We start from the raw sequence: 19,651 nt of genomic DNA, 5'->3' as shown, positions 1-19,651 counted from the left end.
GTTTGGGAGACAGCAGATCCCTGTGGAGCCTGTAGGGCCATTGGAAGCCTGGCAAGAATTTTGATTCCATGTTGTAGAGAGACATTGTGGAGGAACTGAGGAGGGACTTTTTGTAAGGGCACTTAGTGACAGGAGGAGGGGAAATGGTTTTAAACTGGAAGAGGGCAGATTTAGACTAGATATCAGGAAGAAATTCTTTACTGTTAGAGTGGTGGGACACTGGAACAGGTTGCCCAGAGAGGCTGTGTATACTCCCCCCCTGGAAGCATTCAAGGCCAGGCTGGATAGGGCTGTGAGCAAGCTGGTCTAGAGGGAGGCGTTCCTGCTTATAGCAGGGGGATTGGAATGAGGTGATCTTAAAGGTCATTCCACGATTCTATGAAACATATATTTATACTGTGGCTATATAAATAAAGCTTTAGGGGACTCAAGTGGAGAACATAGCTATATAAAAACTCAGAATCATTTAAGTTAGGGTTTGGAGGTAAGTACCACAGAACTGTCATGGAATCTGGAAAAAGACCAGATAAAAGAGTGGATAAAGTGAGATACAATCAGCACAGCTGGAGATACTAACTGGGCCAAATGAAAGGCATGAAAAATGAAGCTGAAGGAATAAAAAGTAAACAAAGCAGACTGGATGAAATGGTGGAAATAGAAAGCAAGCAAAGAGGACCCAGAAGGGCGACCTCTGCTCGGCCTATGCAACAACCATTCCTAAATGAATTCAGCACAAGCTTGCTGAAAATGAGCAAAAGGTTTTGTAAGTGATATTGTATGCTGCAGGAGAGAAACAGTAAGTGGAAATGGGATGCAAGTTGTATACTGCAGGAAAGATGACCTGCAAGATAAGTGTACACATATTTTCCCATGTTGCATAGTCCTATGCACACTCAATAATCATTTGTAGATGGTGGATTGATCTTTAAGCTATTAGCCAAAATTCCACAGAAGGCAAATGGTATCTTGACTGGAACTTGCAGCAGAGAGGAGGGGCCCAACATTTGATTAAGAAGCTGGCTTGCACTGATCTAAATTTGAAGTAAGCTCATTTCCCAAGATAGAATCAAAAAAATCCAGATTTGGGGACGTTTGCTTGTGGCAGTTTTGTGCTTGTTTTTGTTTTACTTCCTTTCAGATCACAGTTAAAATGCCTTAGTAACAAGAGAGTCTTGATTCTGATTTTACAAGGCATTTCATACCAGGACAACTTCACAGACTACAGTTGAATTACTTCCAAATATGCTAGCGTAAATGACTCAGAATTAGACCCAGGCTGCTCATGACTTCACAATTCTTCAGGCTCCTGAATGACACATTTTCTTATAAGTGACATGGGCACATGCAGAAGTTGGAGCATCGATGGAGATCAGTTCTAAACAATTGCTGTTGTGAATAAAGTTTATAAACAGCTGACATTCATTGCACTCGTACATTCTCTCCTCTCAGAGTGCTAAAATGTTGCCTGCCTGCATTAAAGCATATATAATTCAATGTTTATTTTCACACAATTCAAATGGCTACCACAAATGGCAATTCATACAATCATCAAAGCAAACAAATGGTAAATGGGCACAAGATAGGGGAAAAAAAATCATTTGATAGAATTCTGTCTTAATGAGACAGCCAAGAGGCTCACAGTATTCTGTCTCGCCTGTAGGATCCCAGTGCAAGTGACAGGTCTTGGCAGACAGCTTCTGAAGAGAGGCAAAAGCATCACACTGAGCTCACAGCTGCAGCCAGTCTTGGCAGATGCTATTTCATTGCCATACTTGGGATTTCTCACTGGGGACGAGGTTCCAGCTGCTCCCTCAAGCTGAATAAGGAAGTGTGAGTGAACACAGTCTTACGTTACCCTTCTCATTTGGGAGTATTTGAAACCTAATCCTCGATAATGACAGGACAAGACAAAACTGTGACAAAATGACATGATGGAAATTTTCATTTTGAACCTCTGCTTTCTCTTCCTGTCCAAAATTACTTTTTTGAAAGTAATTCTTCACAGTCATCTGACTGGAAAAACCTATAAATATCAAAGCAAGTTTCTTTCAGCACTGAAACTAGTTTCCAGCCAAGCTGAACAGATTATATCTGGAGTTAAACAGATACCTCTGAAAGCTACATTTGAGGAAAACACTAAGTAAATCAAGATTGTGGTGCCTTGACATGGAATACACTTATAAACGGCAGTTTCATTACTTCCCACATTCCCTCTTTCAATTTTAATTTCCATATTGAAGGACAGGAAAGGTGCTCATGTTCAGGTAACTAGATACTGATGATAAATATTAATTCATCTATTTCTAACATCCCATTTAATAGGCATTGTTTTTAATATATCCTTTAATCCGGGAATTATTTTATTCATTCTGAAGGTACATCTGGTATTGATTCGACAGGGTTTAATCTTGATATTTTTGCATGCAGTTCATCCATTTAATGGATATTTTTATGAGAGTTTGAAGAAACATATTGAACTACACATTTCAATCCATACGAAAACATTGTCATATAGAAAATCTGCTGGTCATATCAAGGTGAAGGGCAAAGAAGTAATCAGACCACAGATTTATCTGTTGGCTGCATTCTTTGAATTTAGGGTTCCTGAGCTATGGGAATGGGAATCCTGCTACTTAGAACAACTCCAATTATCTATCCTTGGGCTTGCTGAGCCTCTATTTTAAAGAGCAAGGGGCAGTACCTGGCAAACTTAGCTGGCTGTAATACTACGGTAGGATTTAGGATGGATTATAGTAGCTGGTTTCAATGACACTGCATTTGGCTTTCTGCTAGCTAGGTGTCCAGCCCAATAAATCTAGAAGTGTGACAAACAGGAGCTCTATATAGGTACATATACATATATATATATTTATATGTATGTATGTACTGAAAGGCAAACCCAACTGTATGTCTGTAGATGTATGCAGAAATAGCAAATTTATAGGGCAAATCTTTTGGTACTAAACAACACAGTTTATCCTATAGCTACTTTAGAAGGTTTTATTTCAGACTTCTTCTAGTCCTGTGTGGACTGAATGTCTGTTGAGGGTCTGGCCACAGCTTCTGTTTCATCTAACAGGTACCTAACCTAGTCTCTGTGCCCCAAGACCACCAACAATACAAACAAAAGCACAGAAAATGAGGTGAACAGAAGTCCACATCAATGCTACATTTGATTTGATTTAAAATGCTCATGAAGGTGCACGCTTTGTCCTTGCTGCAGTGCGTAACTGGAATGGGTGATGCAGAGCAGTACCACTCTTGAAATCTTCAGTACCATTAGATGTCAGTGATATCTTATCTAAATCAGTAACTTCTCTTACGTACATGCACCCTGATTTTTCCCACGTGTTTAACTGCCATTAAAAGTTCATTGCTTCCTAGGGTGGCTATAAATCACATTAGATTTCTTGCGGCACCTGAAGCTTATAATACCACACCATAAATGTACTATGCTGCCCATTCTGTTTACAAATGAGAAAATGTTTCCTTTCCAGCCTTTTTTTTTTCTTTTAATGAACAGTCTCTATGTCGTTAGTCAACTCAGTCAATTTTCACTGGCCTGTAAATGCAAAGGGAAAATAAAATATGCTAAGCTGAAATTAAAATACCAAGACATACTTCACTGATTTACTGGGGAATAAACAAAGGACAGATCTTGCCTTTTATAGATGTGAGCTTCTCTGTGCCAGGGTTGTATAATCTGCCTTTGCCAAAGTTACATTACACACAGTGTTTACAGGCCTTTAGAATCACAATCTCTCTTAAATTCCATTAAAAAAAAATGTTTTCTAAACCTATGTTTAAATACCTCACCAGAAGAAATTTTCCATCATGGGTAGGCTGCCACAAAGGAATCTACAGCAAAATAATATATTGCTGGTAAATGAAGACGCTCCGTCTCCTCCCAGGAAACAGGATTTGCATGTAGATGTTTCTGATTTAACACAGCAAATACATTGCTCCATAAATGTCAAGGACAGTACGATGCCCAAGATTGGCCTGAATATTTAGAAAAGAACAATAAAAACCCAGCTCTTAAAACAGCCCGAATGCTGCAACAGTTGAGATCTGTAGCACTCAGAGTGTAAAGAGAGGACCATCCAAAGTCACACTGAAAGCTCAGGGCACCACAAACCCCACAGTTCAGCACTGTCAGCATTCCCACCAAGCATCCCAGTATCGTGTACTCAGGTACACTTCACATACTAGGATCCCTGGTATATGTCAGAATGTCATAAACCTCATTGTTATCGTAATAAGATCTGTGAATATTTTTATAAAGTGAAAAAAATCAATAATTCAATCACTTTTTGGCTAAATATATGCTTCAAAGACCCAGCTGTACATAGTCACTCAGATTTAGTTTTTTCTTTGTTCCATTTGGCAAATTCTTCTCCCTCTTATCGTCACCCTGCTTCAGTTGTGGGCAGAACTGAGGCTGTGGTTTAAATTCAGCTATCCAAGCTTCCTAAGCAGAACACCAGCACAGCCAAAGCCTTCAGCTGGCAGAGTTTTCCAAGACACGCAGAGAATTTTGAGGCTGAGTAGCTCTTTTCTCGCATGCCCCTTTCCCAGCTTCCCACACAGTCTTTTGGATGGCTACCATTAGCTGCCTACTTATGTTTGACAGTTCAAGAGGCAAGTGGCAGCAATAAGCTGGGTCTGCCAGACAGCAAGATGATGATGCACATTTTGGATTGTTTGTCACTGGCCACTGGAATGAGCTAGAGCATAGAGCTTTAACCAAATACCCCTAGGCCAGAGCTATTTTAGAGCTGACTCTGGCAGCCTACCTAGCAACAGCCTCTGATGTATATATGCTTTATTAGTGCAAAACTTATCCTACTGTGCATTGATTGAACCCAAAAAGTTACGGTGATAACTATCACTGTTGGATTTCTGCTGCTGAGACAAGAGCATGGCTTGAATGTTTGCTGCAGAAGTATTAATGAGAGACAATCTTTGGGTGCATGTTACTTGGAACAATAAAAAAAATATTACAGATTTATAGAACTCCAGAATATTCCTGAATCTGATGGATTTTGCTTTCTGAACTATATTTTTAAGATATACAGTAAAAATCCTGGCCCCAGTGCTAGAAAAGGTGAATACTGAGCTTTTAATGTTTATTTAAGTTTTTAGATCAGTTATGTAATGTCATCCAACCTTGTGCTTACTGGCTACAGGTATTTTACCCATAGACAAGTTTTCCTCTGAACCCTACTAATGACATGAGAGCTTGAACTGCTTTCATCCTTCTATTTTCCAAAATCTGTTCTACATTTTCCTTTTCCAAGAGCAATGGCATAAACTAGCATGACCTATGTTAAATTGACTTTAATTAAATCATTTCAGTTTATGCTGATTGAGCATCTGCCCAAAAATCCATCCCTAGAACAGCTACTATTGCACTTAGGCACAATTTTTCTACTGTGCTCCTTCAGAAGGTATGGGGAGTTGGGGAGAGGAAGAAAAAACATCTATCCACTTGCATTCAAAACCAGATGTACCCAACTTATGTACATTCCCAAATAATCAATTATTGGGAGGTAGGGAGAAAATGACATTTTCTTTGCTTTAGATTCTTGGCCATGTTTGTTCTAAGCAACCCAGAGCCTCCAACCCTGGCAGGAGGCAGGTATACTTCTACAGAGAAAACATGCAGGCAATCACTGGCCTTTAGTATTTACATCTAGCAGATTATGTAGCTGCTGTCCCCAGTAACACATGTAAAACACTTGACACCAGTGAGTGCCAGACAACGTGTTACTGAGCTGTGGATGATAAGCATATCTCCAACCGCAATAACTGTTGTAACTTATCCAGCACATTCCCTGACCAATTAACATCCTAACTGTACATGCATTGCCTGAAGGACATACGGAATTTGACAAGGGATTAGACTAGATAACTTGGCATTATTTTTATCATGATCCTACCAGTGTTGTATCTTGCTTCTATAAAGATATTCTTAACAGCATTCCTGGTAGGAAACAAGCTTCCGTCTGTTACTGTTGTTTCCCAGGTTAAGTTTATACTCTTGGCAAGTGGAAATAGGGACACTCCTGAGTGATACTAACACAGCAGACTACTCTCTTTTACTTACTAACTTGATATGCATTCTAGGGTGCTGTAGAAAACATTCCCAGTACGTTACCTAGAAAGTGACACTGAGCTGGGATGTCCTTTGCAGTCCTGTTTACCTGCAACTATCTGTAGAGATAAAAACATAAGTACGCACTGGAGGCTGATTCAAGCTCCTTCAGAAAAAAAGGAGTCCCAAACTGGGGTTCCTCTTTTCTAAAAGAACTGATCGGCATAATTCATATTTACACCTTTGCAAAGCTCTGTAGAAACCAAGCCAGCATAAGATCAAATCACTTCTCAAGTCTCCCGTGTGTTTAATTTTGCCATCTGTCTGTGAGTTTTGTGTGCCATTTTACAGATTGGCTACAAAGTGTAGAGGACAAAACCAGCAGCTAAGGTCATTCAGGGACTGGAATGGGCCGCCCCAGGGAGTTGGGAAGTCACTGACCCTAGTGTTCAAGGAACGTTTGGACGTTGCCTTGAGGGACATGGTTGAGGGACATGTTAACTGGTGATAGGAGGACGGTTGGACTGGATGATCTTGTTTTCCACTTACAAGACTGATGTTATGATTCTTCACAGGAAGTCTGCGGGAAGATGAACTACTGAATAGGTTAACAATGTCCTGACACCATCACTAGTATGGTATAGAAGGCTAGCCTTTGTCACTGCAATGGACTCTGAAATAAGCCAGGGAGTGTCCCTGCTGAGAGTGCCACAATCATCATCGTTTTGTTTCTGAATACTTCCCAGTGTTGTATGAATGCATTTGTGTGTACACTTAAAGGGACAGGTGAAGGGAATCAGTCTGGGATGCCAATTACAGCTTTGATCAGTTTGTTTATGGTACCGTGATGGTAGTTGAGAAGAACAAGTCTCCTATCTGGGTGACTTAAAGAATACAGCTCCTTTCCCTACCATGGGGGGCTGTGAAATCCCTTGGGATGAACAGTCTTGGTGAATACTTGGCAGGTTGCAAGGTATTTTTTGGTTAAAAATAATAGTTGGTGCTCTTTGGATGCCTTTGATTCCAACTCACTTCACTCACGAGTACTGCTGTGCTAGAAGTCATACTTGGTGCGTTTCTGATGTTAGCACTTGCAGAGCTCAACATAGAGCAGCACACCTTTTACTGAGTGGAGAAAAGTGGTGAGAATTAAGAACTCAATTATTCAGTGTGGATTTTCACCAGAATATAGAAAACAACATTCAGCTTCTTAGTTAAAAAACATGGAGAAAGTAAAAAAACTAACACAGAGAGCATGCAAGGAATTAATTTTCTTTGCTTGCCACAGCTATTACCAGGACTCATTCAAAGTTTATAGCTGCATTTTCAGAAGTGCTACACTACAACATCTGCAGGCCAACATACGGCACATCTTTCAGTCAGAGGGATCACTCCTTCCTTTCTTCAAATGAAGAAGAATCTCCATGTCTTACATAACACATCTACCCTTTCACCCTTGAAAGCTTGTAGACATAGCCTCCTAGGACAGGATTACATCATGGAACATCCATATCGGGTTTTAGATACCTGTACTTATCCATCTAAATAATGAGATAGGCTTAAGACTGTCTATTCCATTCAAGTGGCAACTTAAAACTTGCAGGTGGCCACAAAACTGAACATGGCTATGAAATCATATAATCATCATAGAGTGGTTTGGGTTTGAAGGGACCTCAAGGATCAAGTTCTAACCCCCCTGCTGCAAGCAGGGTTACCAGGCACTACATCAAGGTTAGGACCCCAGTCTGGCGTTAAACACCTCCAGGGACGGGGCATCCACAACCTCTCTGGCCAGGCTGTTCCAGCACCTCACCACTCTCCCAGCCTATCTTCATAGAAGTGCTCCAGCCATTGATCATCTTTGTGGCCCCCCTCTGGGCCCTCTCCAAAAGCTCCACATTTTTCCTGTACTGGGGGTCTCAGACATAGATGCAGTAAAGTAAGAGATGGCAGGATAGCATGAGTCACCTTTTCTCTGGTGAAACAAGAGTTCCACTATGGTCAGCCTTTCCCTGCTCCTGAAGAGACCTTTCTATGTGATATTAGTTTTGTTTAAAGGAAACCAAACTGGCAAAATGAAAACCCTCAACCCTTCAAAATAATTTTTATAGGCCCAGTAAATATTTTTAATTTGTTGTTAGAAGCATAGAATCTTTGTGGGAAGCTATTACGTAGTGTACACACATCAATATCCTGTACTAGAAGCAGGAGTCTCTCAAAAATCCCGTGGTACAAAGGCAAAGAAATTTCATTAACCTTTCCAAATGTGTGGTTCTTATGAAGGTAAAAAATGTCCAGACATAACCCCTGAAGTTACAGAATCACAGAACTAAAGCAAAGCAGGCTCCCTTCAACAGGCTACACAGGTAGGTGTCCAGATGGGTTTTGAATATCTCCAGAGGAGACTCCACAACCTCCCTGGGCTCCGTCACCCTCACTGTGAAGAAGCCACAGATATCCTTAGCATATTAGTGTAGAACTTCCTATGCTCAAGTTTATGGCTGTTTCCCCTTGTCCTGTCCCCACAGACTGCTGAAAAGAGGATGGCCATGTCCCCTTGACTCCCACACTTAAGATGTTTAAAAACATTAATAAGTTCCCCTTACACAAATGCCTTCTTTTCATTTTGACTCAGCCATCTTCAGAAATGCTTACAATGCTTAGCTCACTGAGAAATCACCTAAAAATTTCTTCACCCTCCCTTGGAAACGTGGAATTGACTGCTGCTCAAGGTGCACTGGCCTCAGGCCTCATTGGGGTGTCTAGCTCCAGAGGACTGAGAAGGGTTTGCATCGTAATGGGAGTATGGTCTCAGACAGGGATTCCATTCCCCTGCAGCAAGAGAATTAAGACATAATCCTTTGTGGTCAAAATCTCTTCCATTCTTTCAAGAAAAACACTCACTGTACAAAATAGAGGTTTGATTCTTTCTCCACTGAGAAAAAGCCAACCAGGGCCCCAGGAACTACAGCAAGCAATAAAGAACAGCCAGCTTCTAGAGATGGGGCTGGTATCAATACATGCAAGTAGACATTAATTTCTAAAGCCAAGTATCACTTTTAAAGAGGCATCTCACGAAATTACCAAGGGTTTGGGGTCTATTAAACACAAAAAACCTGTGAGACTTTCCTGGTCTCCAGCCATGTTTTCTGTTACACTTTAGGAGCAAAGAAGTAGATTTATACACTTGCCGCTTACTATTCTCCAACCTGATTCCATCACTCACTCTTTAGCATAAAGAGCTTTAAGGCTACTGGAGTTACATTCCAAATTCTTTCCCTTCCTTACTAAGCACTTCAGGTCCACAATATGATGTTCTATTTTGTAGCAAAAGAAGTTTCCTTAAAACCATAAAATGTGACATACTGCTATTCCAGGCTTTTCCCTGCTCTTGTTATATGACTCCCTCTTTTCCTTACACACCATATTTCTCTAGGAAGAAAGTCAAAACTCCCTGATCGATTATGGAAGAAAATTATAACACTTAAATACAGTTAAGTTGCAGAGTCTCAGACTTACATCATTCAGAGATTACTATGCACTACTGTCACTTGGAGTAGCCCCTAAAATGCAACAAAATACGATACAAGTTCAAAACTGCAAACTGAGAGAAAATATTACTCAAGTGAGGGAGAAATGCACAGGGACCGACTTACGTCGTACTGAAAGTCATTTTTCTGTTTCGTTTTTTAATCAGTCAGTATCTCTTAAAAGCTGCTTGACAGCTTTGAAGATAGAAAGCAGATCTCTCTAATGGATGTCGAGCAGCAACCCAGGAATGCTAGCATGTTCATAAGCCTTCTCTAAGCTAGAGAAGGACTGTGAAGAGAAGCAGCCAAATATGGTATTGCTTCAGCATCTCAAAATGCCTCGGGAGTTGCATGTGTCTGAGTAGCAGTACGTTCACCTCATCACACACACACACACACAGATTTTAACAGAGAACATTTACAACTGCAGCTCTTCCCTCTGCATTTTTACCACTCAGATTACCAATAGTTGTACCTAACCCTGTCTCCTCCCTCCTTTAAGGAAAATAAAGTTAGTAGCTTGGACAGATGCAGTGTGATAGCTAGACGTGTCTTCAGTACTGAAGCAACTGAGCCCCTGCCAGAGGGTCAGTATGTTGGCACATGCAAAGAAGCAAGTCTGCACAGCTCTGCTTTTGGAAGGCTTTCACAGCTTGTGCAGAGCTATCTGCTGCTGCAAGATGACAACTGCTGGTTTTCAAATTAGCAGCTGAATAGCATTGGTAATGGTCAGTCTTTCAATGCGGACAGGGCAGATAATTTAGAATAGGGACAGAGATGTGTGAGAATGACATCCAGATCAGTCTTACAATGGAGAAAAGGGTGATATCAATTTGTGTACAAAATGAATCTCTGCCTTTCTTATCATGGCAATGATTTGTACCTCGATGAGTCAGCTGTGACATGAAAGAAAGTGCAGACTTAGTGTTAGCTTCCTCTATTTGCACAGCTGGATTTCTCACAGCAGCACAGTCCGGAGATGCTCAAGTCCTAAATGGGAGACTGGACACCAGATGTAGTCATATGAAAAACAAAATGCTTCTGAGGAAGGCCTTCTCATCTCTTTACCATGGTTAATGCTGTAGGTTACCACAGCTGAGAAACCTCTCTTGTTTGTGTCCTTCTCATGATAAGAGCAGCTGATTCTGAGCTGAACAGCAGAAATAAGAGGGGTTTAATTCAAATGTGGGAGAGGGAAGAAGCTATCCGTTGTTTCATTTCCTGGGTATCACAGGGAGGGGGCAGGAGTGGAACATAGCTGTGATGCTGAGCAGCCTGGATAAGAATTATGCTGAACTATTCCAAGGTATGTTAAAAGAATGCAATGTTCACTGGTTGGCCTACTTCACCCAAAATATCTTATGGGGATGTAAATGAAGAGAAAGCAACGTAAGTTAGAAAATAATTTAAGAACCAAAATTAGCATTAACATTTATTCAATTTCTCAAATGATTATGCAGCCATATTTTTTTTTTTTAAAGAGCAGTTTAGATGTGAGGCCCATTTTACTCTCTACCTACGTGTATCATTAACCTTAATGTCTCACTCTGCTAAGAAAAATGAGTGCCATTGTCTGTACTCCATAAGAAAATAGGAAATTTCCAAGAACCATTCAGCTCCATAGTGAAAGAAATTCAGCTCTCAGGCTTGGGGGCTTTAAGTTACTAACAGAAATTTTGCACAGTGACACAGCCATTTCTGCTTAGCACTAGAGATAACAAGTAGAGGGGCATGTTTGGCATATGAAGGCAGAGGCATAAATTCCACCCAGTTCTTTGTTCTTTTGTTTCCCAGCATTAGCCGAATTCTTCCCATTTTCCATGATTTAAGAGCTCTTGCAGATGTTTTAGATTTCTTCTAATCATAGTTAAACACTACTTACATTTATTTAAAAAAACATGCAATATATAATTTTGTGTTAAGTTCCAGCTTTCCAAGGTCTATGCTGCCCTGTGCTTTTTGTTCTCATGTTACCCATTATAAAAATGTTCTTGTTGGCCAAAAATTATATCCACAAATATCTTCAGGCTTTACTCATTTTGCCTGTCTATGGACCTTTCATCTATCTACAAGTACATGGGCATTAAGTGGAACTGTGGTCACTAGTATATTTGCAGATTTACACTTTTCCTGGAGAAAAACTGGCAGTTCAGTATTGCTTGCAGAAAAAGAGATGAATAGCAGTCGTGCTTGTAGAATCAAATGAAGTAGCACAAGAAGCAGCTCTTGTAGCTGCTAGGACCAGCTCGCTTTGCAAGACAGAAATGGGAGAAGTCAGAACTGCCCCATGGAGAAAAGGAATACTGGTGCTGCTGTACTGCACACCCCTAACAGTTGGACAGCATCTGTGGCCATGAGTTAGCTGGGCAGCCTGTCAGCCTCTGCTCTCCATACACAAGATGAAGTTCCTAGGTATGTGTTCTGCCGTTGTCCAAGCCCTGCTTGGAAGACTGCAGGTTTCAGACCACCTTGCTGCCCACACAGTGGTGCTAACAAATCAAATCAGCTCTGAGAGGAAGCAGGGAACCCAGAGCAAAATTAACAAATCTAATGAAGTTTCTCTACTTCCTCCTTGCTTTTTCCTTTCCTTCAGTCTTGCAGCTTCTTTCAAGCAAAGCCAAGTCAAGTGGTTTCAAGCACCAGTATCCCAGAAACGCTGCTTAGGATTTATAGAGCTTGCATTTGTTTCTCTCTTATGTTCAGTCCAAGGGCAAGCAACAAATAGGAAACGAAACAGGCAATCTTCGCCCAAAATGACTTCCTGAAACAATGACTTCCTCCCTCCTGAGAGCAAAGAGAGAGCGTGAACAGATCGACATGGGCAGGAAATGTGTTCAAGTAAAACACTCCTTCAGTGAGTGGATGCAAAAGACAACAGAAGTGGGTCATTCACTCAGGCATTCAAGAACTGTCGGCACTAGTAGGCATGGGTGAGAGGAGAGAGGCTCTGCTGAAGAGCTCAGGGCAAGCCTCCAAGTTCACAGTCAAATCATCACCAGAGTTAAGTGGAGAGAGAGCCTTAGTAAAACAGGTTTGAGTTTCTACAGTGCGAGCTCTTCTCTATACCAGTTAGTTGAATCTTATTTGCCCAGCTGGTGGGACATTGCCTGTAATCTCAGGCTGTATTCCATGGTGAAATGGTGCATTCTACAATTTGGGGAACAAAGACATTGAATTATCCTTTATAGTTGGGTGAGCAATCCAGAGGAAACACATACTACTCTTTCCTTAGAAGAAAAGAGTTATTTGCAGCACATATAGAGAATTTTCAAGGGAAGAGGCAGTTGTGTTCTCCATGACACTTCAGCCATACCTGCACTCCAGGGTACAGTTTGCATGTAGAGACATTGGCTGCATATGACAAGTTTGCCTGACATATTCTGGAAGCAAATAGGATCAAGAGAACCTTGACACGATTCTTCCCCATACAGCCCAGGCTCATGTGATACGTTAAGTTACTAAGCTACAAGCAACGTCATCTAGACTCTCCCTCGGCTATTTCTCTCCATGGAACTTAGAAGCAGATTTTCTAAAAGATTTTCTGTAGAGCTGTGTGCTTCTGAAAACTTTTAAGAGCTCTCTGCTTGTAGCAGTCATCATTTTCCAGACCTTGTTAAATGTTATTCTGGGCACTGTTCTATACCCTTGAGAAATTCCTTACTAAGCAACCAGTGACCCCATGAAAACCTTCATTTTCGTGGGATGAGGCAATGGCCAGTTCATGTTCAGGAAGTACAGTGGGCTGAGCAGAATGTGAAATGAACTGCTGAAATTCCCATGTCAGCATTTTATTTCCAATCTATCGAGGGTAAGATTTCAAAGCACAGAACAGTCCTTTAAGTTCTCTCTTTTATGAGGTCAGGCTAAATGCTTCCCTTCTATATATGAAGAGAGGGTAATCTTTGCCAGAGTCCACACTGAGTTTGCTCTTGTTTTGATTTATGTTTTGGTTGAGAGCTCTGTGTGGCAGGAAATGCAACTTTCAACAATAGTTCAGGCTTTGTTAGAAAGTGTCCCTTTAAGAAAAACAGTGGACTTAAAAGCACTGAAGCAGAGCAGCAGCAGCAGAGAAGCACCCACTTAGAAACACTGCCTACAGGCTCTCAGGTAATCTTCCTTTCTGTCTAGTTCTCAGCTTCAAGACTCCATGCTTGATTTTGGGAATAATGTAAGTGAAAGAATAAGATGGAAAAAAGTTCATAAGAGTAGGTCAGGCTGTGAGAAGAAGGGTAAAGATTTCAACTCCGGCCTAACTGTGAGGAAGTGAAGGGCAGCTTATAAAATCCAGGACTGCATGAGAGGAATCCTGTAAGATATCCTTTGCAGTAATTTGCATCTTCTTGTTTTTTCTTGTCTAGTTGGTTAAACCAACTCCCAACAGAGACTGCAGGAACCTCCAGGAAAGCATTGGAAAGTCCATTAAAGCCAGAAGATTGAATGAAGGAATCTGAAAAAGTTCAGTGATGGGTACTTGCAGAGAGATGAACAAAATGCACTAATGCAATTGTCCATAGTTTGCCTTGACTGCAGGCACAAGCAGGGTGTCCTGAAGTCCACGCTGCTTTTCAGGTCACAGCAGTCTGCAGAAGTGGCTTGAACACTAACTTCAGCCATGTAGAGCATAGTTGTATCTGATCTTACAGAACAGATTGCTTCACATGATATGTGTATGAGAACCATGTCACCATGAAATAGTCCCACTGGATGGAGAAAGCACAGCATCATGCTGGAACACTATTCCCCAGGAGCTCAGTTAAGTTTTCACAGCTCCCAGTAATGGGGAAATTGTTTAGATTTCAGGCTGATTAACCTGTGAAACTAGCTCTGGCTTACCATCACACATTTCAGTGTCAATTCGTAAGAGAAAGAAGCAGAAGGGCCCTGACTGCCTAAACCTGTTTCTCAGCCGTGATGTCAAACGAAGGTTGACTGCTACTCCGCTCTAGCCATACTTAAAGACAAGTCCAGTGTTTCCTGCTCTGATGGCCATGAAATATCATCTTATGTAAACTCATTCACAACCAGTACATACCAATTCTTCCTATGCTAACTGTTCTGAATTTAAATAGCTGTTTCCCAACTCTGTACCTACCTTCTTGCTGTTCTTATGCAACTGATTCATATCCTCTCTCAGACTCTCTAGCAAAAAAACCTCCACCTTGCTCCCATGACATTTCCCTCTCCTTTCAATATCAGAATTTACACCCTTAGAAATGCTGTGGTTTGCCAGCTCAAGATTTCTGATCACAGGGATTTCTGCAGGAAAAAATAAAAATAAATAATTTTGTTCAGCATTATTCAGTGCATTCAGCACTGACACCTAGAATTAGTTCTAGGGGAACTAGCTTTGTTACAGAGCTCACTGGGGCACCGTGGAAGTGTTTGGGCTGAAAAGCTGCCAACAGAATTTTGAGAAAACAGATGTCTTTTTCTTCAAAAATCCAAACGAAACGACAGAAATTGCTGCCGATGGAAGAGGTGGCACTTGAAACTGGACAAGTACTGCTAAATCATTAGAATTTTCCAGGGGCCATGTAACGCTTGTGGAAACAAACCTTCAGCACATGCTAGATTACTCCTCAAAACAGACTATATGTGTTCTCAGTCTAGAAGGGAACAAAATCAGAAGAACTTGATGCCAAGTAGTGGAAAAAAAAAGAAAAAAGCCAGACATTTTCTGGATGTCTGTGATATGAAATGGACCAGCCAGGGATGAGTTATTTGTCTTTGAGCTATACAGCTGTTAAAGTTCCAAGAAATGAAGTCACAGCTTTCAACATGCTCTGGTTATAGCACGTGTTTATGTTTCAACTCTGAAGGTGGCCTTGCTTCTGAGAAATACACAGATGTCTGAAAGGCCACCATCTACGTATCTGCAAGATCAGAAGGGACCAAAGCAACAACTGAGCATACCTTATTTTAAATGTAATCCTGTAATTCAGTGAGCCCTATCATAACCAATAGCATCACTGCAGTGTGACTTACCTTTTCCAACACTTGGGGAAACTCGTTTGCAGAGCAAGGCCATCCCAGCATCACAGAACACTAGTATTCAGTTGACAGGCTTTTGCTGTATGAATTTTGTGGTTAACTTTTACTAGCAGGGAACAACTACAGATATTGTAGTCTTGGCTTGGAAACAAAAAACTAAAACAAACCTCAAATACTTTGAGATCGTTCTCTTAAGTTATGTATTTTCAGAGTTTCTCTAGAAATTTAAAAGTAGCACAGCATTTCCTGACCCTGAGATTTGTGCCAGCATTTACCTTTCAGGAAAATCTGAGTGTATCGACTGTAACTTTTATTGTTTTCCTTTTTGCACCAGTATCTTTCATAGTGTCAGTAAAAAAATCAGAACTTGTTATCTAATGCTTTACACCTTGCTCTTACTCAGTGAAGTTCTTTTCTCTACCACAGGAGTCAGACTTTTCTGTGGAGTGATGTCTGGCATTTTTCTAGCCACATTTCCAGTATACATTCACACATATCCAAATCTTTGCTGGCACCTTGATACCACTGCAGTGCAGGTACCTCTGCAAAACCCAGCACTGCCAGTATCCCTCCCTCCACTCAAAAGGCAATTAATACATTTAAACCCACTCAACATGTTAAGCATGGAAAAAGAAGAGTGTGAAACAACCGAATACAAGTGAATATTTGTTGTGTTTATCTACTGACTCATTATAAATCTACCTGAGGACCAAAGAGTGAACTCTGCTGTTAGCACTTTCAAAAAAGGGCTACATGTTGAAGATCCTCTTTTTTAGTGACTGCTACCCTTAGGAAAGGGAAGAAGATCCAAAAAGACTCTGACCTCTTCTGGTACAAGAGCACTAGCAGCCTATATTGCCTCACAAATCATTTAGTCTAGAAGGTGCTCAGCATATTTACAGTTTTTCTAGTGGAACAGGAAACTCCTTGAGAGGAAGTTTTGCATCCAGGCTCTTTTTAGATAACAAAATCTTGGACAAACCAAAATATGACTGATCTGGTCGTGTAATAAGGAGCTACTCACATGACTTTGAAGAGATCAGAGATGACTCCTGAACAGTCAGATTTACCAGAAAATTCTCTCTGTGGCTGGAATTGATGGGGTCAACAGGATCTGGAAGTATCACAGACATCATAGCAGTGGTTTGGCAAGAGAATTACCCTAAATAGCCTTAATATCACCAAATGATAGAGAATAGCAGTGGGAACGTAAGCCAAACACAACAGAATGACTTTGAAGCTGTTCTTCTGTGATCTTCTGTTTGAAATTGCCTATTTTCTTTCCCCACAATTTTGGTATCTGAAAAGATGATCTCTATAACACTCAGTTCTAGATCAGAAGAGATCAGCAGTACATAAGAGATATCAGCAACATGTTCATGCCAGAGTTCTCATTCATTTTCATTTCCCCGAGGCAAAAAGAAACGTGCTTCAAGTTATGCTGGCCCACAAACATTTAACTGAAATCACTACTGATTTCACGAAGCAAAATTTCAGGCTTGTCTTGAAAAGTATATCCAATTTGTTGCCTGCTATTCCTCCGTCTTAAGTTGTAACACAGATATTCTTACAATGACTGCACTGCTTAGATTCACACAATTTCAAATCTATTCATTCTAAGTTCAAATTCTATTCATCTATTTTATTTACTGACCATACCCGAAGGGTCAAATTTTTTTCCTGTAACGCAGTTTCATGAAGTTAAGGATCGAGTGTCATATCACTAACAGCAGTTGATAAATGCCACTGGAGGATTTGCCCTAACTTCAGAAGATGTACTGTTCATGATTTTGGTAATAAATCTCTAGGAGCCCTGGTTTCTCCCCAGAAAGAAACAACTGTGATGAACACTCCATGCACTGAAACATGCTGACTTTCAAGGAACAAAAGCCAATCACGAGTAGATAAAAGCAGGCAAAACCAATTACAAAAGGAAACAAAACAAAAAACAACCAATAGGAAACAAAATCACACACACACACACACACACACACACACACACACACAAACCAGCCAACCAAAACAATGAAACAAAACAAAAAAACCCACACAGAAGAGAAATAAACATTTATCTGAAATCTCCAATGATTTTATGGGACAAAAGTTCAGTTCTGGCTTGCAGAACACACTCATTTAGTTTCCTAATAAGCCTCTGTCTTAAGTCATAACCCAAATATTCCCACAGTGACTGGATTAACTCAACTCCAAATTTCAAGTCCATTAATCATTAAATTGTTAGTAATGAACTTCCCCCCCCAGTATAAGATACAGAAATATCACAAGTATAAGCACTTAACGTGCATTTGAGCTACTAGATGTCTCACACCAGCATTACAGTACATAGCGTTACAGTACATACCATGTTGTGGGTTTTTTTTTTGTTGTTTTGTTTTTTTAATACAGCCAATAATTTTCATAGAAAAATAGAACTAGATACAATCCTCTGACTGGATCTAGAAAAACTGCACTAGCATATTAGAAATATAGTTTAATTTCATGTTTTTACTGTTAAAAATACAAACAAAGGATGGATATTTAGAAGAGACAAGGTTCTCATATAGCCAATGGCAAAAAGTAACTGCAGACAGACAGGAGTCATTGCTGCAGTGCTGCTGATGTCTAATTCTCACACGGATTACTAAAGGTATCTGTAACTGAACTTCAAAACTGCTTCTGTTGCTAAAAGTGTTGCAGTAGAAGGCTTCAATGCCTCAGGATTTTCATCAAATTTTGCGGGCAGCAAAATAAAACAGGAGGCTGATTTAAACAACCTGCAAGAACTCTGTCCAAATTATTACAGCTGTCACTTCTCTTGTAGAAAATGACAGAATAATAAAGCATGAAATAAAACTGGAGAACTGAGGCTAGTGCCTTAACAGGAGTAGTTGCATGAGGCAAAGCCATAGCACTGTGCACGGATTCCTGCAGATTAATTTCAGCTCTGGAAGACAGGATGTTTATCTAAAGCATTGGCAGTGAAAGACAGAGTTGTTCTTGGCACCAATCGCAATCACTGTTTAAGTCCCTCTGCTATATAGTTACAGGAAAAGAATGCATCTGATTTCTGTGGAGCTAACATAGTACCAAACCTTTAATGCAAAAAATAACGTAGACCAGTTAGCAACGAGATGGTATATAAATATTAACCTGTTCCTTGACAAGGCCTCTGCTGGTCTATCTTGTTCTTGGCTCACAGTAAATAACCTGTTATTTCATTCGGTGCAACCTGCTCAGCGGACCTGAACAAACCACCTCCTCTCCTGCAACGTAATTTCACTTTTATGTAAAATACAGCAGAATTTGCTCTTATCAAAACAAGAGCTACTCATCCGTAGTTTTTTTTAGTCCACAAATAAAAAAAAGAATCTTCTCTAAGAGCAGAGTATTCCTACTAATTCGTGAAAACCACAACAGTAATATTGGGCTGGATATAATGGAGAAGACTGTGCTGGCTAGCAGCATGCAGTAAAGCTTAGGGGTTCTGAATGTCTGAAACACCATAATTTGGGAAATCCCATGAGAAAGAGCTTAAATCACATTGAAGTTAAAAATAACTATATAGGAGAAAAATATGAAGGAGCTTCTTCTTTTTCAGCAACAGAAATATGTGCCATAACGTTTCCTGAACTGGAACATAAGTATCTCTTCTGCTTCACAAACAAAGCATATGAAACTATCATCTGACAGTACATTCATAATGAACTGCAATTCATTTGCTGTCAAACTGGAGAAGTTACAGCACAGTGCAAACATTTATAATATATCCACTGCCCCAGAATCTGACCAATCTTTCAAGACTTAAGTAAACATACTGTTGATCTGCTTATGTTCAAGTAAGCATTTTATTCAATAACTTAAAAATAAGATCTGCAGTTTCAATTGAAAGACTGTCAACTATAATGCTGGAACAAACAATGCACTGATCTTTTCACTTGATTAATTGCACCTTACATCCAGTCCTGAAAAAGATTGCATACTGCATTCAGAGAAGATGAAGCATGCTACCTGTGTGTATTTCAAAACAAAAGGATTA

General features: G+C 40.3%; 1 protein-coding gene across 4 annotated transcripts in view; it reads left to right on the top strand.

The window, feature by feature from the left end:
• The window catches only part of RPS27L (ribosomal protein S27 like), a 334,929-nt gene that overhangs the window by 93,021 nt on the left and 222,257 nt on the right, over positions 1–19,651 (top strand). The window lies entirely within an intron of this gene.

Source organism: Lagopus muta, chromosome 10 (genome assembly GCF_023343835.1).
Source record: "Lagopus muta isolate bLagMut1 chromosome 10, bLagMut1 primary, whole genome shotgun sequence".
Classification (NCBI taxonomy): Eukaryota; Metazoa; Chordata; class Aves; order Galliformes; family Phasianidae; genus Lagopus; species Lagopus muta.
Note: the sequence above shows the minus strand (reverse complement) of the source record. Positions and strands in the feature narration are given on the sequence as shown.